At 46.3% G+C, this 23,793-nt stretch overlaps 1 non-coding gene across 1 annotated transcript; it reads right to left on the bottom strand.

The window, feature by feature from the left end:
* Positions 1 to 2,331: 2,331 nt before the first annotated feature.
* LOC148518247 (U11 spliceosomal RNA) lies at positions 2,332 to 2,471 on the bottom strand. The gene has a single exon (XR_015879213.1). It is a non-coding gene; the product is annotated as a U11 spliceosomal RNA (small nuclear RNA).
* Between the last annotated feature and the right edge of the window lie 21,322 nt (positions 2,472 to 23,793).

The raw sequence follows: 23,793 nt of genomic DNA, 5'->3' as shown, positions 1-23,793 counted from the left end.
CTTGTTCCATTAGGGATGTGTATCCATATAGAGATTATACATATACCCCAAAACCGGTCTACAAGTGTATCATTACAATAACATTATAATGATGATGTACTTATAAGCCAAGAGGCAGAATTAAGGTATTAACTAAAACCCTGTACCGGTCAAGGAACACATGGAAATATCACCTATTAGATGATGGATCTCTACCAGTGACCCCTGACATCATAGTAGTCACAACAAGAGTGATATGGAAAACAAACATTTTACTTTATGCCCATCATCTAATATAACCCAGGCCTGACCCTGCCTATTTCAGCGGGTGGCCCCAGGCCTTCAGGCATACGAACAGCAACTCTGTTGTAATTTAACCACTTAAGTCCTGAGGATGGAATAGAACTTGGATTCTCCATTCTCCGATAGGAAACGTATCTTGGGACCACTGTAGAGATTCTGATTTCTGAGCCTGTGCCGTATGCCGTATGAGACAAGTCAATAATATGGAGTACCGCAAAGAGTACCGTGCATCAGTTTTCCCATAACCCCATAGTCCCCCCCCCATAGTCATAACCCCATTTAGGGATTATAAACCGGACTTCCCAATTATTAGGAAGTATTCATGCAAGGAATAGGAAAATATCAGTATATAATATATATAGATTATATATCATACTATATACGCACACATACACACAGACACCTACATAGGTGCATGGGAAGTCAATCTCTTTGAAAAGAAGAGTTAGTACTAAGTTGACTTGGCAGACTCCTGCACCAGGAGATTAGCATGCTTATATAGTACTTAGATACTGCATTTTAGTGTCTTATAATGTTGTGCACTGGTCCTGAAAGTACTTACCGGGCCTGCCAAGTGCGCCCCAAGTAATAATAGGTCCCCAGAAAAGCGGGGGCTGTAGACATTGACTGACGTGAACAATTATATATTAGATATTGTCCAAGGTCGCAATGCGATAGCCCAAGACCTAATTGTTGTGAGGCCGAATGCCTCTTAGAACAGCCTGAGCAGAACCTAGACACCTAGAGTCCCAGGAGCATCTATGCAAGTACATAGATTTACTAACAAGGCGGCCACAGGACATGAATAGGGTCCCTTATAGAAGTGACTCTAGTCTATAAAGCCACCTAATCAATAGTATACTGGATCTAGAACCCAGTTGCCAAAGAAAGAATGTAATATATGATAGATGTGTATATATATATATATATATATATATACACACACACACACAGAACACATATTCAATATATATATATCCTTAGGGATAGTGTAAAGCAGAGTCATTATACGTAGCAAACTACCGCATCAGGAGAGTCCTTTCAATCTCAGCATCTTTCCTTATAAATATGCTAGGTATCAGACATAAAACCGATACGAACAGATCCTACCTCGCCTTAAGGGTAAGAACAAGAAGCTATATATATTATATATATATATATATATATATATATACACACACACACACACACACACACGTACCCATATACCAGATTAATAGGTGACGGGCATACTTTAAGTAGAATATGAGCTGACCCAAGGTCCTGGAGCCAAGGTACGAGGTCACTCCAAAATAGTATATGTTCTAAACCAGAGTTTAGTATAAAATACAAATATATATATATATATATACACAGACACACACATCGCTACGGCGTAGGAGGGCAAGAAATTTTTTTTTTTTTTTTCAGCGTGCTGTCCCAGACTGGTTTCGATCCTGGGAAACTCCTGTCACTGGTGTACTCGCCTTATCAGGTGAGCCATTCAAGCTCTAGTTGAACCTTCTTTGGAGGCTTTCCCCAATGTAGGACTAAGGCATGGGCCACCATGCCAGTCTGCGTTAGTTTATGCAAATAACAAACAAGTTAGGTATTTTTAACCCAACCCACTATGAGGCTAGCGAGACAATGTCTAATAAAAAACACGGTCTCAACCAGTCGCTGGTGAAAACCTCCCAGCTGATCAGTATTCAGAAGTGTATGAGGCAGCGCTAACAAACCTTCACCCGGCACTGTGTGTACGCAGTGCTGCTGAGGACTCTTGTAATAGAGGAATGGCAGCGTCCCCACATGGGGAGCTTAGCTTCCAAGATTAGACGAGATCGGGCGCCATGCGCCTTGTGCTGCCTTCTGTGTAGTGGAGAAGAGGAGCTGTCATCTCTTACAATAGCGCTGCCAACTGTAGCAGCCTGCGCTTATAAGGAGCCTGGATGCGCAAAGGCTGATATCCATCCCCAAGACAGTGGGATGTGGTGGCCCCCACCTATCAGCACTATGCATTATGCCAGCAGAGTCGCTGGCCAGATGCTGCTTTAGGTAGCTGACTGCTCCTAGGACGCCCGGAGTGACACTCACGAGCAGTCTTGTTGCAATTATGCTTCCGAAATCTTACGATATCGATTCCGCCGCACGGTCCCAAACCAGGAAATCATGATGTGTTATGCACGGCACAAGAAACAGTTACATTTTTACTGTGCTGACCTCTTAGGAGAAGGACTTTACAAAATGTGGGGCCGCACTGTAACTCCCCGCTACGGCCCTCTTAGTTATGGGAGCAGTGTGATGCCGCGGTCTTCTCATTAATAGAGACCGGTGAGAAGGACCATGCCCGGGGGGTCAGCATATGTCTGCTAAGCCTATGCCCATCTAGTTGTTACAGCAACTGCAGAGCGTCTGGCAACCTGCCTATAGAGACAACACTTAGTGCGGGACTCGAACCCGGATCTCTCGTGGGCACAGCGCAGCAGAAGAGGGGAGAGCCCAACTCAAATGGCGCCACTATATATATTGGACGCGCCATTACTCTGGAATGGGCGTCAGGTTTAGCCACTATGGCCGCCGGTAAACTCCGCCCATCGCTAGCACAGGTGTTTTTTACCGGGATCTTACTGCTCCTCTTAGTGCCACTGGTGCTGCAGCTACTGAGACAGCGCCAGTGTGGACCCCTGGAGTAGCAGGATGCGGTAGTCTCCCTCCCTGTGTATAGAGGAGGGAGGAGCAGGCATATCAGTAAGGTTGCGCATTACTCTGCTGTAGAGTGGCCCGCTCTTCATCCCCTCACTAAACAGGAGGGGGGACCAACAGCCGAAAGCGCTGTAATGAACAGCCACGCTCTCCAGCCGCTCTGAGCCTAAGCCAGCGCGGTGCTCTCTGACAGCGCAGCAAGCCATCTGACTACGGGGGGAGGGGCGGGAGACCCGGACTCAGCCGGTTTCAGCTGCGGTGGGCCCCGACTTCATTTCTCTCCCGAGCGGGGATGAGTCAGCGCTTGCTGCGCGACTCCTCTTATAAAAGAGGGAGCAGAAACCCCTGTGTTAGGACTGACTGCCAGCTATGCTCCGGCAGTGTTCCACTATAAATGGCAGGCTGCTGAGTGCGCTTAGCGGCTGTTGTACAGAGCCGCCCTTACCACAGTGAGCCACTTCTCTGGGATGCTGCTGCAGTGGATAGCACTGAGAGGGAGAGTCCGTACCAGTGGCGCCGCTGTGCAGGACGCACCATTATTAGCTCCGCCCCCGGTAGCTCCAGTGTTTTAACCAGGAATTATGTCCCCAGGCCCGTCGTGGAAAGACGGTGGGGGGATAGCGGGGGAAGGTTTTAGCATGGCCGCTAACAGTGACAGCTAGCGGCATTTCACTGAGACAAGCTCTAACGTCCACTGCTCCTGCTAATCAGAAGCAGTGGTTATACTTACAACTGCTGCGGCCGGGATGCTGGGCTGAGGGGGCGGCGAGGAACCCGGACACATGCCGGTGTCAGCAGTGGCGGGTCCTCGCAGGGTCCGATGACTCCCTCTGCTGTGCCCCCTCCTCAGGGTCACCGGACACAGGCTGCAGTCGCCGTGGCGGTGCCCTTCCCGGTGGCTCCCAAGTAGCAGGCAGACTGCCACAGTAAGCAGCCTGCCTGTCCTCAATGCTTGTAAAAACTCTTAATTAAAATTATATGAAAAGGCTGGAGACAGCCTAATGTGCGACCGGCTGTCTCGGGCACATTCTAAAAACTGGGGCTGGTGGGGCATAGAGGGGGAGGAGCCAGTCACACTTCTAAATTATTTAAAGTGCCAGGCTCTACTCTACCACCGTCTATACCCCACTGTCTTGAACTCCAGTGTCCCCTAGTGGATGAAGGAGAAATAATATTCCTTCTGTTTCTTACCATTCCAATCTTTCTGTTCAGATAAATAATTTCTACCTCTCATAATAATTGGAGTCATGTATGTTTCCATATTGATATTATTTAATGGATAATTTTTTAAGAATATCACACTTATCCCTATTAAATTTTTCGATTTTTTTTTTGTTCATCAAATCCCTCTCATGTTTCTTTAATTTGAACTCAATCACTTTTTCCATTTCAATAAAATCCTCTAATTCTGAGAACGGTGCAACCATTGATTTTAATATTAGAATTTCTTCCTCTAATTCTTTGAGCTCTACTCGTTTTTCTTTTATAATCAAATGCATTAAATCAAAGGAGCAGTTACTAATATTTCCTTCCCATTCTTTTTTAAAAACTTCTGTTGCATTGGAAAAGGAAGGAGTTTTTGTAAGCCTCAACCCCCTGGGGATTAATTGGTGTGCCACATACTTTTCCAGAGTGGTGACCTCCCACCAAATCTTGCTTTCTTTTATTAATTTATATTCTATTTTTTTCATCAAACCTTCTAGATCATCATCTTCTAGTATGGTATTGTCCTGATGGTTGTTAAATAGATTGTAAAATACACTTTTTCTGTTCTCCCTAATGGAAAACATATTTGGCAGCATAAACTTAATGGATACAAAAATGCTAAAATTTAACTGAAACAAGATGCTTCAACAGAATGCGCCTAGGCTGCTAAGGTCAAATCCCCCAATAGGATGTACCCTTATCCTTCAATCAACTGTAAATGTATATAATAGGAGGACCACACGCAAGTGCCCTTTAATAAAACACCACCCTCATGTGTGTAAACAAATACTTATCTTTTGCACAGATAACTTGTTTTCGTTCTGATCAGTTCTTGCGAAAGGAAACAATGATTTGTTATGATTCTCACCTCACCTCAAAAATACTGAATGTATCGGGCAGTCAGGCACAACATTGTGTAATGTGTACCGGCCATCCAATATGTTGGCCCATTGGCGGTGCGGTCATCCTTTGCATCACTGGGTACACACATCATTAAGTGTGTACCCAGCTTTAGGAGCAAGGAGAGCACATGTAAAATGTGGTGACAGATTTGGATTTCATCCTAGATCAACTGTAAAAACATAAGGATTTGCTCCTCACCCTAAATGGAGTCCATGGTGCTTAGTGCTGCTCTTGAATACATTACATAATTTAATAAATATCCTATTCTATGATTTTTAAAGTAAACGGAAAGGGGTGATACCATATAGATTTGTAACTTATGTAACAGAACCTAGCTGTGCCATGTTCTCCTGTTACAAAGCCTACAATAAAGCAATTTTTAAAAAATTGATCTTATATTTCATTACAATGTATAGTAGCAAAGCAGACATAAATTTCCAGTTAATTTCAATTGTTATTTGTTTTCATCAATACATACCAGAGTGTCACACAGAAATTCTCCAACTTTGTGTTCTCCCATGCTACTCATAATAGTCTCCGACACAGGCAATTTACACTCTTTGCCAATTATTACTCCATATTCTCTTCTCTGTTCAAGATCTTATCAAATTCAAGATGTTTTCAAATCTGTTCAAGATGTTATCAATTTGTTCAAGATGTTATCAAACAATTTGTTCAAGATGTTGTCAATCAATTTGTTCAAGATGTTACCGATCTGTTCAAGATGTTGTCAATCAATTTGTTCAAGATGTTACCAATCTGTTCAAGATGTTATCAATCAATTTGTTCAAGATGTTGTCAATCAATTTGTTCAAGATGTTACCAATCTGTTCAAGTTGTTGTCAATCAATTTGTTCAAGATGTTACCAATCTGTTCAAGTTGTTGTCAATCAATTTGTTCAAGATGTTACCAATCTGTTCAAGATGTTATCAATCAATTTGTTCAAGATGTTACCAATCTATTCAAGATGTTATCAATCAATTTGTTCAAGATGTTACCAATCTGTTCAAGATGTTGTCAATCAATTTGTTCAAGATGTTACCAATCTGTTCAAGATGTTATCAATCAATTTGTTCAAGATGTTGTCAATCAATTTGTTCAAGATGTTACCAATCTGTTCAAGATGTTGTCAATCAATTTGTTGAAGATGTTACCAATCTGTTCAAGATGTTATCAATCAATTTGTTCAAGATGTTGTCAATCAATTTGTTCAAGATGTTACCAATCTGTTCAAGATGTTGTCAATCAATTTGTTCAAGATGTTACCAATCTGTTCAAGATGTTATCAATCAATTTGTTCAAGATGTTACCAATCTATTCAAGATGTTATCAATCAATCTGTTCAAGATGTTACCAATCTGTTCAAGATGTTGTCAATCAATTTGTTCAAGATGTTACCAATCTGTTCAAGATGTTGTCAATCAATTTGTTCAAGATGTTACCAATCAGTGTGCGCTTGTCATCATGCAGTAACAGCTGATAGTGAAATGTAGCCTGTAGAAAAAGACAAGTGTGAGTTACCCATGAAATGCCACTTTCAGAGGAGGAAATGATTGTTCTTAATTATGTGTCCTATAGAGATTATAGTCATGTTGGGGCATTGTAGAGTAGAACATATCTTCCATTAATAATGATTCAACTGTTGCACAAATGATAACTGTATATAGGAACAGTTTTTTGTCAATGTAAGGCCATAGATGTAAGGTAATCTCAGCACCGTAACTACATTTACTAGCGCCTGGTGCAGGCAACGCCCCCTCCACATGACATGAGGGGCGCCCTGCTAGGCAAATGCAGGGACCAGGGGTGAGCAGCAGTGCCGCCCACAGAGCTCTGCGCTGGTGCACTGCTCGCACACCCCTAGTTACGGCCCTGGGTACTCTGAATACATTTTCTTTGGATGTACTGTTAAAATTCAACCCACACAGATTAATAGGAGTCTTAATTACACTCAGGAAGTCTGAAAGGGGACAGCCTGCTGTTTGAAAGCCCCTCTCCCCCCCATTTTAGGAGACAGCTAGGTATCCTCAAGTCATCTATATGCAGACACATGGAGCTCAAACATCAGAAATAAGATGATTCACTGATTCTGCCAAGTTATCACTAGAAAATCCCTGTGGTAGTAGCAGAGAATAAAAATGCTGCAGGACACAGGCACCAAAAGGTGTATAATAATATGTTACTGATTCTGTCACCTTTTCCAGCAATGAGCTCCAAGACACAGTCTGCATAACAGACAATTCTAATATCCATACATTTTGAAAATGAATCCCACTCCCCCCCACCTGAATAGTGGGTGGAGGAAGAAAGAAGGTAACCAGTGAAGGCAGGAAGAAAGGAAGAGGGGGGGGGGGGGACGGGGACGGACCAGTGAATGCAGGGAGAAAGGAAGAGGGGGGGGGGAAACAGTGAACACAGGAAGAAAGGAAAGGGGATCCAGGGAATGCAAGAAGAATGGAAGGGGGGATCCAGTGAACCCAGGGAGAAAGGAAGGGGGGACCCATGAATGCATGAAGTAAGTGGGATCCAGTGAATGCAGGAAGAATGGAAGGGGGGGATCCAGTGAACGCAAAAAGAGAGGAAGGAGGTGATCCAGTGAATGTAAAAAGAGAGGAAGGGGGGAACCAGTGAACACAAAAAGAGAGGAAGGGAGGGAACCAGTGAATGCAGGAAGGGGGGGGAAACCAGGGAGAAAGGGGGGGAACCAGTGAATGCAGGGAAGAAGGGGGAGGACTAGTGAACACAGGGAGGAAGGTGGGGGAACCAGTGAATGCAGGGAAGAAGGGGGAGGACTAGTGAACACAGGGAGAAAGGGGGGAACCAGTGAACGCATGGAGGATGGGGGAGGGGGACCAGTGAACGCAGGAAGGTTGGGACCAGTGAACGCAGGAAGAAGGTTGGGACCAGTGAACACAGAAAGGAAGGGGAGGCCAACAGATGTGTGACAGGGGGTGCAGTGGATGAAGGAAGGATAGGGGACCAATGGATGAAGAAAAAAGGAAGACCAGGGGGGCAGTGAATAAAGGATGAGGGGATTAGTGGATGTAGCAAGGAAGGGGAAGTGGATTGTACAAACTTGCTGTCAGCTCTAAGGGCCCGATTCAGACCCGGTTACTAAGCTCCGTTCGCACGCAGCCGTCAGGGGCTGGGTATGCAAATACTGCGATCACATGACATGGCTTAAGGACACCCTTTATGTCTTAGTATGTTGCAGCTGTGCGATCACAAGCCAGTCTAATGCCGCCCCCTTTCCCTTCGCAGCACATGTCATCTCCAGGAAGTGTATTAAACCATCGGTAACATCGAGAATCATCGGAGGCAGTGCTTGTGGTAGACCCTACCCTACCGCAGGCACTGCGAGTGCAGCAGTAAAAAAAAACCCAGCCAGATGACGTGTACAATGACGCTTCACTTTAATTATGCACGCCCAAAGAACGCGTTTTGACACTCAGACATGCCAGCGTTCGTACATCCACTCCCATTTTCCAGGTCCTTCCCCTGTTACCACCCACAAATGGTTCATTCTGTCACTCAACCTAGCGGGCCGTCTATGTGTTCTGAGCGATCGCTTCCCGATTGCTATGAGAGGCTCACGCACGTGCACTGCGATGCATGCGCAGATGGTGACAATCGACCAGCAGCGTGCAAACGCAGCCTTGCGATCCGGTCTGAATCGGGCCCTAAGGCTTAGAGCTGATGGCCAATGTCTAGTATCCACTTCCCCTTCCTTCCTACATCCACTAACTTTCCTTCCTTAGACTAAGCCAGTGAACCACTGGATCTCTGCCATCATTGACAAAATCATCGACCATCGGTAGTCATCGATGGTTGTTATCTATCAATGGTCGATGGCCATCCCTAACTTAAGACTCAACTTTAATTAGAATGATTACGGAGGATATTCATCATCCTTTAACATTTTCACTTATTTTTGTAGAGAGGTGACACCAAAATGCCAGCTCCTCTGCAGTGACAGAGAGCACACCACATGATGCTCCTTCTGGTTAGTGATGATGGGCTGTTAATGTAAACAGTGCAGTGATTACATCACCAGGGCTCCCTGCTGTAAGCAAATCAGTGATGCCAATAGTCATGATGGTGTGTGATACAGGGACTTCCCATCCTTTTTCAGGTCAAAATGAGTCTTTCCAGCAGTGGCGTAACTAGGGTATTTGGAGCCCTGGGAAAGTGAAAAAATGGAGACCCACCCCCCTAAGTATGTGCGCAAAAAAGGTCACATGCCACAAGGGGCGTGGCCACAGAAAAATGGGCGCGTGTCAACATGACACACCACCATTTCCCGTCACTCTGGGAACATTACTTTCCATTCCATGTGCACCTTAATGCCTCATTAGTGCCCCTCTTACAATGCCCACTGTAGTAGTGCCCCTTATGCAATGTCCCCAAGAGCATTGCCCCTTATGCATAACCCCCTGTAGTAGTGCCCCTTATTCAGTGCCCCTTATACAGAGTCCCCAGTAGTGCACCCTTATGCAGTGCCCCCAGTAGTGCCACCCATACAGTGCCCCAAGTAGTTTCCCTTATACAGTGCCCCCAGTAATGGCCCCCCCTATGCAGTACCCCAGTAGTGCACCCTTATGCAGTGACCCCAGTAGTGCCACTTATACAGTGCCCCTTATACAGTGCCCCCAGTAGTCCCCCTTTACAGTGCCCCCAGTAGTAGTCCCCCTATGCAGTGCACACAGTACCGTTTCTCGTCACTCTGGGAACATTCTTTTCCATTCCATATGCACCTTAATGCCCCAGTAGTAGTGCCCACCTTACAATTCCCATTGTAGTAGTGCCCCTTATGCAATGTCCACAGCAGTATTGCCCCTTATGCAGTGCCCCCTGTAGCAGTGCCCTCAGTAGTGCCCTTTATTCAGTGCCCCTTATACAAAGTCCCCAGTAGTGCACCCTTATACAGTGCCCCCAGTAGTGGTCCCCCCTATGCAGTGCTCCCAGTAGTGGTCCCCCTATGCTTTGCTCCAGTAGTGTCCCCCACTATTGTGGGCACTGCAGCACTACGCATGCAGTGCCCACAAAAGTGTTCCCACTATGCAGTGCCCCCAGTAGTGCCCCATATACAGTTCCACAGTAGTGGACCCCCTATGCAGTAAACCCAGTAGTGCCTCATATACAGTGTCCCCATTAGTGATCCCACCTATGCAATGCCCCAGTAGAGCCCCTTATATAGTGCCCCCAGTAGTGGACCACTATGCAGTGCCCCTTATACAGTGCTCCCAGCAGTGCCCCCAGTAGTGGTCCCCCCTATGCAGTGCATTTTATACAGTGCCCCCCAGTAGTGGTCCCCCCTATGCAGCACACCCAGTAGTAGTAGCACCTATGCAGTGCCCCCCGTAGTGGTCCCCTGTATGCATTGCATTTTATACAGTGCCCCCCAGTAGTGGTCCCCCTATGCAGCACACCCAGTAGTAGTAGCCCCTATGCAAGTACCCCAGTAGTAGTCCCCCTATGTAGAGCCCACAGTAGTGGTCCCCCTATGCAGTTCCCCCAGTATTGCCTCTTATACAGTGCCCCCAGTAGAGGTCCCCCATATGCAGTACCCCCAGTAGTAGTCCCTTCCATGCAGTGCCGCCAGTAGTGGTCTTCCTATAAAGTAGTTCCCCTTATACAGTGCCCCCAGTAGTGGTCCCCCATATGCAGTGCCCCCAGTAGTAGTCCCTTCCATGCAGTGCCACCAGTAGTGGTCCTCCTATACAGTAGTCCCCCTTATACAGTGCCCCCAGTAGTGGTCCTCCTAAGCAGTGCTCCCAGTAGTGCCCCTTATACAGTGCCCTCAGTAGTCCCCCCTATACAGTGCCCCTGTAGTAGCCCCCCTATGCAGTGCCCCTGTAGTAGCCCCCCTATGCAGTGCCCCCAGTAGTGTTCCCCCCTACACAGTGCTCCCAGTAGCCTCCCCTATACAGTACCCCTTACATATATATAACAAAGACACACACAAAAGAGCAAAAAACAACACTTACCTGAATCCCCGCTCCTCCATCCTCCCACTCAGCACTATGGGAGAGACGTCATGACATCCCTAAGCTAAAGCCCGGCTCCGGTAGTGGGTGCAGCAGCCAATGAGAGTCTGCGTGACTCTCATTGGCTGCTAAAACAAACACATCGTCGACAGACAATACGAGTGTAGTACCCAGCGCCGGCGTGTTTGTTACTGTATACTCTGCGGTCCACACTACACTGACTTAAAATCACTGTCCTGGACTGCGGCCAGTCCGATGGTGCCCAGGGCACGTGCCATACTTGACTCCCCCCAGTTTTGCCACTGCTTTCCAGAGAGGGCATATACCAACAAGTTGTGGTGTAGTTGTTCCTTGGTCCAGCACTAGCATCCTCTATACCCCAAGGGTAATGAAGTGTCATCCAATATGGATGACAAGGAAAGTAGCACGTTTGCAAAATCAGGCCCTATTACATTTCCCTCAATATATCTTCACCACTGTAAAGCATTTATTATTATGTATGTGCATGCGCATATAATAGTCTGGTGAATTGTAATCAATTGATGGAGTCTAAGACATAATTACTTACTAATTACTTAGATGTTCTTCGAAATTTTGAGCGCAGCCAGCTTAGGAACTTATTCTTGGTTTTTTTCCTGAAAAAAAAACACATATGTTGGTACATGCGGCAGGTTCTGGTTCTGCACCAATGTGTATGTATTGTTTATAGAACAGCATTGTCACAGAAGAAAAGACACTTGGGGGTAAATTTACTAAAGTGAAAGTTTTTAGAAGTGAGTTTTAAAAGTGATGTTGCCCATTGCAACCAATCAGATTCAAGCTATTATCTTCTAGAACAGGGATGGAGAACCTCAGGCTCGGGGGCTGTATAAGGTCCCCGGAATCATTTGGTCTGGCCCTTTGAGCTTTTTCTGCTAACCTCATCTGGCTAGCAGGGTGCCTAGAATGGCAACCTGCTGCCAGAATCTATGCAGCAGTGCAGCCTGGAGCGTTCTTAGGACGCTTCAGACAGTCGTACTACTGCTCTGGGCATTGATGTAATCATCTGGCGATTGTGGCCCTGTCCCTGCGTGACATCACCACGATGGGGCATGGCCTGCACCAGGCCGCGAATAATGTTATATATATCAAAATGGCCCTTGGCAGAATAAAGGTTCCCCACCCTGTTCTAGAAGGTGCTAGTTAAATGTTAAGTAGAATTTGATTGGTTGCTGTGGGCAACATCACTTTTAAAACTCACTTCTAAAATCGCTCACGTTAGTAAATTTACCACTTGGTGTATAGGACTAAAGGGTATATGTCTCACATGTAAATAGTTGTGTGTGTATGACTACTGTGTATGTGTCTCACATGTAAATAGTTGTGTGTGTATGACTACTGTGTATGTGTCTCACATGTAAATAGTTGTGTGTGTATGACTACTGTGTATGTGTCTCACATGTAAATAGTTGTGTGTGTATGACTACTGTGTATATGTCTCACATGTAAATAGTTGTGTGTGTATGACTACAGTGTATGTGTCTCACATGTAAATAGTTGTGTGTATAGATTGTAAACTTGCGAGCAGGGCCTTCCTACCTATATATCTGTCTGTTATTACCCAGTTTTGTTCTATTAATGTTTACAATTGTAAAGCGCAACGGAATATGCTGCGCTATATAAATAACTCTTAATAAATAAATAAAATAAATATGTATGACTATTGTGTATGTGTCTCACATGTAAATAGTTGTGTGTATGACTACTGTGTATATGTCTCACATGTAAATAGTTGTGTGTGTATGACTACTGTGTATGTATCTCACATGTATATAGTTGTATGTGTATGACTACTGTGTATGTGTCTCACATGTACATTGTTGTGTGTGTATGACTACTGTGTATGTGTCTCACATGTAAATAGTTGTGTGTGTATGATTACTGTGTATGTGTCTCACATGTACATTGTTGTGTGTGTATGACTACTGTGTATGTGTCTCACATGTATATAGTTGTATGTGTATGACTACTGTGTATGTATCTCACATGTAAATTGTTGTGTGTGTATGACTACTGTGTATGTGTCTCACATGTAAATAGTTGTATGTGTATGACTACTGTGTATGTGTCTCACATGTAAATTGTTGTGTGTGTATGACTACTGTGTATGTGTCTGACATGTAAATTGTGTGTGTATGATTACTGTGTACGCTAGTAAGCTGCAGAGACCAGTGAATCTGCATCAGAAGACGCAGTTGCAGGATTTGGCATGTCCATAAACTGGTGGTGACATGCCCCATCACCGCCCACAAACGCCTGCAAGTTGTCAATCACACTGCGAGTTACACAACAGTGTGACCGGAGCCACAATACCATTGCACAACTGCAGCACTACGCATGTATACAACAGAAAACATAGGTCATTTGTTACTGAATCGTAACCACGACCATCCCTGAATCACCCCTTTAGTTCATTATCATTAGGCAGTGGCGTATCTATAATGGGTACAGTGTGTGCGGGGCACACGGGCCCCGCACCGCACACACTGCACCCATATTATTTTAGACTTACCTGTCCATGCTCCCACGTCGGGTGTCTGCGCTGCTCAGAACACTGGAAAATGCCCGCCATGGCCATTTTTTCGGCGTTCTGCGCATGCGCAGTAGACTCCGGGCACACTCTATTTGCAGGAGTCTACTAAGGCTCCGGTGGCTGGCTAGCCACGTCAGTCAGCTGTCAGCCGCCGGGGAAAGAGGAGGGGACCCCGCACACGGGCCCCCTCCTCTCTTAAAATGCCCCTGTCATTAGGGCTACATTATATGAAGTTACAGCTGTTTATTGACATTAGGTAAGTGCTATTTCTATTAGGACAGTTGCAGAATAGAAGACTTCCATTTGATTTTTAAAGGCGAAACCTTGTATGCTAGTATTTATGTAATTTTATTTTTGTTATATATATGATTTTTTTTTAATTATTTTTAAATTGAAAATGTGAATCATATATATATTATTAACACTGTCATGACATTATTCTCGTGTATGATATCTAATTTTATTAGTATATTATGTAGAACAGGGTAACAGGAGTACAGCAATTACTACTGATACAGTCCTAGGCTCTCTGTACTATCATGTGATGTAAGTATATACGGCTGCATCCCTGACTAATGCCTGGGGCAACTTACTGTGATTGTATAATGAGGTGTCCGACTGAACATTTGTACATAAATACACTTTTTTTGTGTGCATCTTGTATACGTTCCATAATACAGCATATTACAATGATATACATACTCAGATTCCGGGATCTCTTCCTCTGGTGGCCTATTATACATACAGTAAAAAAAAAAGTGAGAATCAATAATATATATACAATTACAATATAGCTGTATATCAGTGTTAATGATTTTCTGTTGCATAAAGAAGTACTGTACTTTTCTCCTTGCTAGGTACTGATTACATGATAATTACATATAATATATGCTGGCTGACAAATGTATCTTAATTGGCTACAAAGATCACTACTTCTGAATTATTGCTAGTAAATTATTATTAATCTATAAATTAATACTGCCAACATATTACATAGCTCTTTACATACTCATGTACAGCAGCCACTGTGTCAGTGGAACTTACAGTATTAATTCTCTACCACACAAATCAAGGTCACTGTGGCCCAAAGATATTACCCTACCACTATATTGATAAGCCATGTCGGTGAGGCAGCAGGAACGGGGTGTCGACGGAGAGACTCAGATAGATCTGAGTACTAACGACGTCTGGGCCAAGCTAGAGCCACCAGCCGGACAGTGTCTCCGTCCTGTTTGAACTCGAGGAAGAAGGGAGACTGAAGGGAATAGGTATGCAAACTGGAAGGTTCACTTCACTAATAATGCATCTACAAAGGTTTCCTATGCATCTCTTGTTCTGGACCTGTACACTGGCAGTTTGTGGTTGTGTCGGGAGACCATGAGGTGCACCTCTGGGAGGCCGCATCTGTTCACTAGAAGTTGAAATACCTCTTGGTAAAGAGACCATTCCCCGGGATGCACGTCATAATGGCTGAGGAAGTCTGCTTCCCAATTGAGAACTCCCGGAAGAAACACAGCAGAGATGGCTGGGAGGTGACCCTTCTGTCATTGCTGCCCGACTTCGAGTGCCTCCCTGTGATGTAAGCCACTGTTGTGGCATTGTCGGACTGACCCTGTACAGGTTTTCCATGAAGTATGTACTGGGCCAGTTTGAGGGCCATGTAGACAACTCGAAGTTCCAATATGTTCATTGGCAGGGTTGATATGACTGTTGTCCAACGACCCTGAAAGGAGTGCGGACCGGTCACTGCAACCCAGCCCCAGAGACTGGCGTCTGTTAGGATTACCCAGTCCGGGATCCAAAAGGGGTGACCCTTGGTTAAATGAGATGTCTGTAGCCACCAAGATAGAGACAGACGCACCTCTGGAGAGAGCACCATCATCTGAGCTTTGATCCGATGTGTTAACCCGTTCCAAAGGCCTGGAATGGAACTGAGCATATACAAAGGTGGACACCATGGATCCCAGACCTTGCATTACTGAGTGGATTGGCACTCGGCGATTCTGAAGATATCTGCGCACTTGTAGTTGAAGTGTGGAGATCTTGTCCATCAGGGCTCCCAGATGAATCATTCTCTGTGAGGGATTCAGGGAGGACTATTTCCAGTTGATTAACCGACCGTGCTTGTCAAAGAAAGCAATGGTTAGCTGTAGATGTCTTTGAAGCACCTCTGGGGATCCTGCTAAGAGCAGTATATGGTAGCAGTCGGATGCCTTGACAACGCAGGTAGGCTACCATGATAGCCATAATTTTGGTAAACACCCATGGAGTTGTGGACAGTCCAAAGGGCAGAGCCTGAAATTGGAAGAGTTGCTGTAGTATAGCAAACCAGAGATACCGTTGATGAAAGGGTGCTATAGGTACATTAAGGTACGCATCCTGAATATCCAGTGATATAAAGTCCCCAGGCTCCATAGCTAGGATGGTGAAGCGTAGCATTTTCATCCTGAACCTAGGCACCTTTAGGAATTTGTTTAGGGATTTCAGATTGAGGATAAGCCAATGAGACCCATTCGGCTTCTAAACCAGAAAGAAAGTAGAATAATAACCAGTCCCTCACTGAGATAGTGGGACTGGCATAATTACCCCTGCTTGCAGCAAGGACTGTATAGCTTTCTGGATTTGTAAGGCCTTGTTCGGGTCTGAAGGAGGGCCTGTGTAGAAAAACTGGTGGGGGGGCCGTCTGAGAAATGAGAGGGCGTACCCGTGAGAGACCACTTCTATTACACAAGCATCCATAGTGGTTTGACTCCAGCACTGGGCGAACTAAAGAAGTCGGCCTTCCAATCTGGGATCCCCCAGATGGAGGCCCGTCCTGACAAGCTAAGGGTTTTTCCTCCGGTTTAGAAGCAGGGCATCTGGTGTTCCAGTTCTGCTTGGTCCTGGGTTTGGCGGCCCTCGTGGAGACCGAATGCCTAGGAAAGGACTGGCCTTTAAGCTTTCATTGAGGATGAAAGGATTTAAAAGATGTAGTCCGAGGCCTTGTAGAAGAAGAAACTGAAGACAGAAATGCCGTTTTTGATGCTGCCATCATGGTTACAATCTTGTCAAGGTCAGAGCAAAACAAGATCTCCCCATTATAGGATAATCCTTCAAGGCCTTTTCTTGGAATCCGCATCTGCCTTCCATGAGTGCAGCCACAGGGTACGCGGGCAGATACAGTCACGGCCGAAGCTCTGAGGGTTAGGAGACTGGCATCCAATGTTGCTTCTCCAATATAGGAAGCTGCATCTCGAATGTGAGCAACAAAATACATCTGATCCTTAGAAGCTTCTAAGGGAAAAGAGTCTTCAAGTGCATCAGCCCAGCTCTCTATAGCTTTAGCTACTCGTGCGATAGCCATGGGTGGACGTGCAACAGTCCCTTAAAGAGAGTATATCGATTTCAGGTAAGCTTCCACCTTAGTAATTGTAGGAATAGGCAAAGTAGCGGTTTTAATTAAATGCGTAAAATGGGAATATACCGCAGGGGGTGTTTCTCATTTTGCACAAGGAGCCACAGAAAAAGGGTAACATGAGGTTTAGACGTTTTTGTGGTAGAAACCTCTTACCAGGTGATTTCTAGGCTGCTGTTCATCTAGTTGAACCGATAGAAGGTGACTTCAGCAGAATTCCCTCTGCCATTTAAACGGAGGGTTCTTGGATTCAGGGGTTGGCTCATCATCTTCTATTAATAAAATGAATCTGACAGCTCGCTCCAAGGCAGGAATATTATTTTTGACCGACTCTCATCTTCCTCCAGAGGGGAGAGAGATCAGCATCTTCTGCCTCGTCGCATGATACTTCAGAATCTGAGAGTTGCGTGGACTGTGACGATACCACAGGATGCTTAAAGGGTTACTGGGTAGGGGCTTCTCATCTTGCAACATGGTTTGAAAGGTATGAGATGCAGCCACCCGACTCTGCACGGAGTTAGAGAGTATGTCTACCCATTGTATCGCCTGAACCTGTTATGGCAATCCCCAAAGGGGGCATTACTGCCTGCTGCGATAACCCCATAGGGGGAATTACATTCAGATCCGTTAGGCAGTCCACAATAGTGGCCAGTACCAGAGAAAAGGAAGCCCAGGGGGTCTCTAGTACCGGCTCTGTCTGATGGGCCAGGTGGAGAATAACACTAACTATATAGTCCATCTTGTATCAAATCCTCCTCACTTAAGCCTGCAGCACATAACTTGCATGATAGCAATATGTGGGCAGATGTCTGTTGTTACTCTTGCCTTTGCTAGACATAGCTGCAGAGTAAAAGTGCATACACACGGAACGATCTGTACCACCAACGACTTGAAAGATATCTTTCATAGATATCGTTCATAGGGCCTGATTCAGACCCGCTCGCAAATTGCGGCCGCTCGCTGGCAAAAAAGGGCCGGATATTTAAATTAAGCGCTTGCACTGCGTCTCGTAAGGAAACCCTCTATGTCTTAGTGAGCCCCAGCAATAAGTGCTCGCTAGTGTATAAAGACGCCTCCTTGCCACTCGCAACACATGTCATATCTGGTATTTGAAGGATTACTCGATAACATCGAGAACCATCAGAGCTACTCGCAGCGCTTACCCTTCAATGACGCTACTTTGCTAATTATGCACACCCATTAAACTCCGTTCTGATGGTCAGACACGCCTGCGTTCGCGGCACCACTCCCCCGTTCACAAGCACCTTCCCATTACCACCCACAAACGGTACAATCTGTCACTCATTCCACCGGGCAGTCTTTTCAGGGCGAGCGAGCAAAATCCGATCGCTCGTACTAGTTTGCGCACGCACACTGCGACTTATACGCATGCGCAGATGGGCGACCATCGCTCACTGAGAGCGAGCGCAACTTAGCGTCCGGGTCTGAATCAGGCCCATAGATCATTTAAAGATCGTTCAAAGATCTTTCAAAGATATCTTTCAGTGAGTCACCCTGCAACATCTCTGAACAGGCAAAGTTAACGATATCGTCTAGATTGGCCTGCATGTACGGACGATCATGGATATCGTTATTGTTCATGCGGGAAAATGCATCGTTGGTCATTCACTGAATAAAAAATGAACGATATGAATGATATATCATTGAACGATACCGTTATCGTTCATATTGTAACAATATATCGGTCCGTGTGTACGCACCTTTAATGGCACTGGGTATAATGCAACCACTGTGTAAGTAGGATACTAGTAGGAATGCAATATACTGGTCCTGTCTTATGCTTGGGTAAGCTGCAGGAGCACACAGCCCAAATATGGCACAGTGCAACAAACAACTGTATGTGACAAACCTCACAAATACGGCACAGGAAACCCCCTGAATACACCTGTATGTTAGGGTAATAGTCAGAGAAAAACACTGCAAAACTCTGGTCCTGACTGATGCTTGGATAAGCTGCAGGAGCTCTTTGCCTAAATATGGCAGAGTGCAGCACAACAGTATGTGACAGACCTCACAAATATTATCTTTTATATATGTGAGGTAAAAGAAACCACCCTAACTTTACCTGTATTAGGACAGAATTAGAGGAAAGGTATAGATATATGCTGACAGTTAGGAAAAAGACACAGACAGGCAGCACTAACATAAGTCACATACAATGCAGAATTTACTTTGCAAATTGGCACTGCAATCAACCCACGGATTTAGTGTCTGGGGAGGCTATAGCGCTACATACACTAACCCAAGGGAGAGGCATGCAGGGGGACTGGACCACGCGCTGTCCTGAGAAATCTGCGACTGTACCACCAAGAAAATGGCCGCCGGAGACCTCAAAGGGGACGTGGCCACAGGAGGAAGCAGCTCAGAGAAGCCAGACCTCAGAGGAAAGACTCCCTGAGCTGAGGGGAGGAGCCGCTTAAACAGGCAAGCTGTCTCCTCTGGCTGATTGTTTAACCCCTGAGATGCTGGTTCCCACACCAAAATGTCCCTGGTGGTCTAGTGGAGTGCGAGGGCTGGAGCCTGCGTCCACACTCAGCACCTCCGGTCTGTCCCGAGACCGGAGGTATAACCAGTAGCGGTTCTAGGCACGGGCAAGCCGGGCCATCGCCCGAAGCACCATTGTATCCAGCGGGCACTGGAAACGCCCACCCTCCCTCCTGGCGCTATTGTGATTATGTAACTTCAGGGGGAAGGGGCGGCAACACAGGACGGCGCTGGGCGCAGCAAAGCCTAGCGCCGGCCCTGGGTATGACTGCCAATACGCCCATCGAGATCCCCAGATCAGTACTGGCGTTGCGGCACCGGAGGAGTGATGGAGCTGCAGCGCAGATGCCCTATGAACAGTCTGCTGCTGCGCGCTCTGAATTTAGTAGAATAAACTTACAAATATCATAGAAGAAAATAGCTTTAGGGCTGCTAAGCAGCCCCCCGCATTAAAGGTGACCCGACTCCGGCTGGGCACCAACGAAAAACTGAGGTGCCTCTGCCTCGGGGGCGGGGTATAGGTAGGATGGACCAGTGCATCATGGGAATTGAAAGCCTTAACTGTGTGGTGTCCGGATCCAGATCTATCCGGATCTACACCCCAAGGTCTCCCTGTGGAGCCTATGGACCCTGAAGAAGAAATATATATTTATGGTGCATGAATAAGTTACAGGATCTGATCTGATCTGAAATAAAAAAGTAAAAAATAATATAGGTACATACGTGAAGGGTACAACCCGGTTTGATGACATAGCACTGTTAGAAATATAAAAAATAATGAAAAAAAAAAAGTTAGTGGTTTTCTTAATCCAATTTGCTTTAACTTACTGGCATACCGCTCTGTAACTTTTACGACATTTCTTTGTTTTTCTGCCTTTAGTCTCTACTTTTGAACCATATCTTTATATCATCTGGTAGAGTTGTTTATTTTGTTGCCCTACGATACAACACAATGCTGTGATCTGGATACAACTATCTGATCTGTATCTGTACAAATGTACCTGATGTATAAAGCACAGCATAGCAGTATTGTATTCTATACCAGCAAGATGAAACAACACTGCCTGACTATACAGAATAAAAACATGGGGTTTTGGGCCTGATTCAGACCCGGTTGCTAGGCTGCGTTCACAAATAGTTGGCCGATTTTCGCAATCTGCGCATGCGTAAAAGACGCAGTGCGCGAACCAGTCGCTGCGATCGGGAAGCAATCGCAGCGAGTACACAGATGCTCCACAAGTTTGAGTGACAGAATGTGCTGTTTGTGGGTGGTCACAGGGGGAGGTAGATGGAAACGGGGTTATGGTGGTGCGAACGCAGTCGTGTCTGAGTGTCAAAACACTGGGGGTCATTCAGACCCGTTCGCGAGCAAAGGACGCTCGCAAACGGTTCGATGTTGCCCCATTGCGCATGCGCACGACGGAGGGAGCTCCGTCGTGCGCATGCGCGAGACCTGGACTCCGGGTCTCGCACCAAAGGGGGCGTGCTGTCGATGTTGTTTGACAGCACGCCCCCTTTGGTGGGCGTGCCTGCCAGACGGAGGCGTTCCCATGGGAACGCCTACCGTCTGAAGCCGGCCCCACTGACATCACTAGTGATGTCAGTGGGAGTGATTTTGGCTCTGATAGAGCCAAAATCACTCCAGGGCTTGCGGCAGCGAGACCCTACCACAGGGTCTCCGTCGCAAGCCCGATGGTCGCGATGCGATCGCGACCATCATCATGGACGCTCGCTATAGCTGTGGGTGGTAACCCACAGCTATGCGAGCGTCCATGAGGACGCTCCAAAAAAAGGTAGGAGGGCTCTGATTCAGAGCGAGAGCTCTGGTCAGAGCGTTCAGCTCTGAATCAGGCCCACTGTTTCTAGGGCGTGCATAATTAAGACGCAGCATCATAGTACATGTCACATGGCTGTATTACACACTGCAGCACTCGCAGTGCTTGCAGTAGGGTATGGTCAACCACAAGTGCTGCGTATGGGTCCGATGTTACTCGATGTCGCCGACTGGTGCATACACTTCCTGGAGATGACATATGTTACTAAGGGAAAGTGGGCGTCTTAAGACAGGTTGGTGGGCGTCTAAATACATACCGCGATTGCACGCCGAGACATAGTGGGCGTGCTAATGTTTTGCCATGCGATCGCGGGATTTGCATACTTTGGCAGCTGACGCCTGCGTGCGAACGCATCTAACGACTGGGTCTGAATTGGGCCCTTGAGTCACTAAGTGCCATTTTTTGCAAACTTGCTAATTCTCAGTGAATATGACTCTGAAATTTAAAACAGCACCAGTATTTAGTGTAAAACCAGTTATGTTATGCATTTAATATTATCGTTTTAAGTATTAGGGCCAAATCCACGGAGAATTGGTCGCTTACAAAAGCCGCTGCTTAGTAAATCTAGCCAATGGTCCGACCTCAGCCTGTGGGAAAAACTTGCTGTATAAGTATGTGCATACTTGCCTACTTTGACATTCTCCTATCCAGCAGAAGCCCAGAGAGGAGGGGGTGCAGCTAATAACATTGAGGTCGGGGTGGCCTCTATTCATCATTAGGCAATTCACATCCTTTAGTCCTGTCCATCTTTATGGAGCCGTGATTCCAGGTACTATCTCCCCCATTCTTCCCACTTCACTAGGAAGTGGGTGGGATGCAGGAGATCCACCCCTCTCTTCTAGGGGTGCAGGGGACTACCTGAAAACTCGGGAGTCTCCTGCAACTTCCAGGATAGTAGGTATGAAACTATGAATAGGTGGGAAGATGCTTGTTTTCCATTTGCCTTAGGGCTCTTTTTTTCCCCTATTTTCAAGCTGTGGATAACTATATGAACCATAGATGATCCTCCTGATTTAAAGGACTTAGGTGACCAATAAACTGGTAAACAAAGGTTTTACGGCCCTCATTCAGAGCCGTACGCTCTGAGCAGAGCGCACGCTCTGAATGAGGGCCGGGCTCCATTTTCATGGAGCGTCCTCCTGGACGCTCGTATAGCTGTGGGTCACCACCCACAGGCTATACGAGCGTGCTTTGTGATGGCCGCGATGGTCGAGACCATCGCGACCATCGAATTTGCGAGCTGGAGCCTGCGGTTGAGGTTTTCAACCGCAAGCTCCGGAGTGATTTTGGCTCTATCAGAGCCAAAATCACTCCCACTGACATCACTAGTGATGTCAGTGGGCCGGCTTCTGACGGGAGTCGTTCCCGTGGGAACGCCCCCGTCAGGGAGGCATGCCCCCGGCACGCCCACCAAAGGGGGCGTGCTGTCAATCAACATTGACAGCACGCCCCCTTTGATCGGACACAACGAGCGAAGGACTTTAATTCGCTCGTCGCGTCTGGCGCATGCGCACGACGGAGCTCCCTCCGTCGTGCGCATGCTCAGTGCATAACATCGACCCACTTGCGAACGGACAGCCGCTCGCGAGTGGGTCTGAATCAGGCCCTACGTGAGTGAGTGAGTATTTACAGACAACTGTCTGGTAGGTGTTTATATGTTTTATTAATTTATACTTTGTGCACTAAAGGTCCAAGCTGCCCATGAGTACCAGGGCAAGCTGGCACTTGTGGTTCTTCAAGTGGCAGCATTCCTTAGCAGCCATGGGTAATCTGGAGCTTGTAGTACTAAAATTGCCAGCATGCCCAACGACTGAAAGGCTGCCTGGATATGCTATGACCTGTAGTGCTGCAGAAAATGTCAATGTTTACATTTATTTCAACTAATTAACCAGCACCCACTGCCCAGGGGTATGGGATAGCACTAGTGCCATCAGCACGGGACTGTTTGTCCAGTAGGGATGAGGTACACATTTATTTTACATGCCAGATCCCCCTAGGGGAATATAGCCCCAGTTGCCCAATATTGGGTTGGTAGGGGGACTCTATGCCAGCCTGCCCCTTCTCTCTCTCATTTCTACCTCTATACACATAGACAAGTCTTCTTCTGCATACAGACCGATAACAACTACATTTTACTGCTTATATCTAGTATGAAAAAGTGTATTATACGCCCCATAGTGAGATGCTAGGACAGTGCACAGAGCCATCTAGCCAAAGCAGATTATGGAACAGGGAGAGGGAAAGTAGAGCTCGCACTGTGGCCCTGATTCAGAGCCGGACGCTCTGAAAGAGCGCTCGCTCTGAATCAGGGCGTTTTTTGGGGGAATTTTTGGAGCGGCTGTGAATGGCCACCCACAGCTATTGTGAGCGGCCAGGATGATAGTTGCGATGGTCAAGACCATCGCTACCGTCAGGCTTGCGACGAG

This window comes from Taudactylus pleione, unplaced genomic scaffold (assembly GCF_031769625.1).
Source record: "Taudactylus pleione unplaced genomic scaffold, aTauple2 ptg000201l, whole genome shotgun sequence".
Classification (NCBI taxonomy): domain Eukaryota; kingdom Metazoa; phylum Chordata; class Amphibia; order Anura; family Myobatrachidae; genus Taudactylus; species Taudactylus pleione.
The sequence above is the reverse complement of the archived record's forward strand: the minus strand, read 5'-3'. Positions and strand labels throughout refer to the sequence as shown.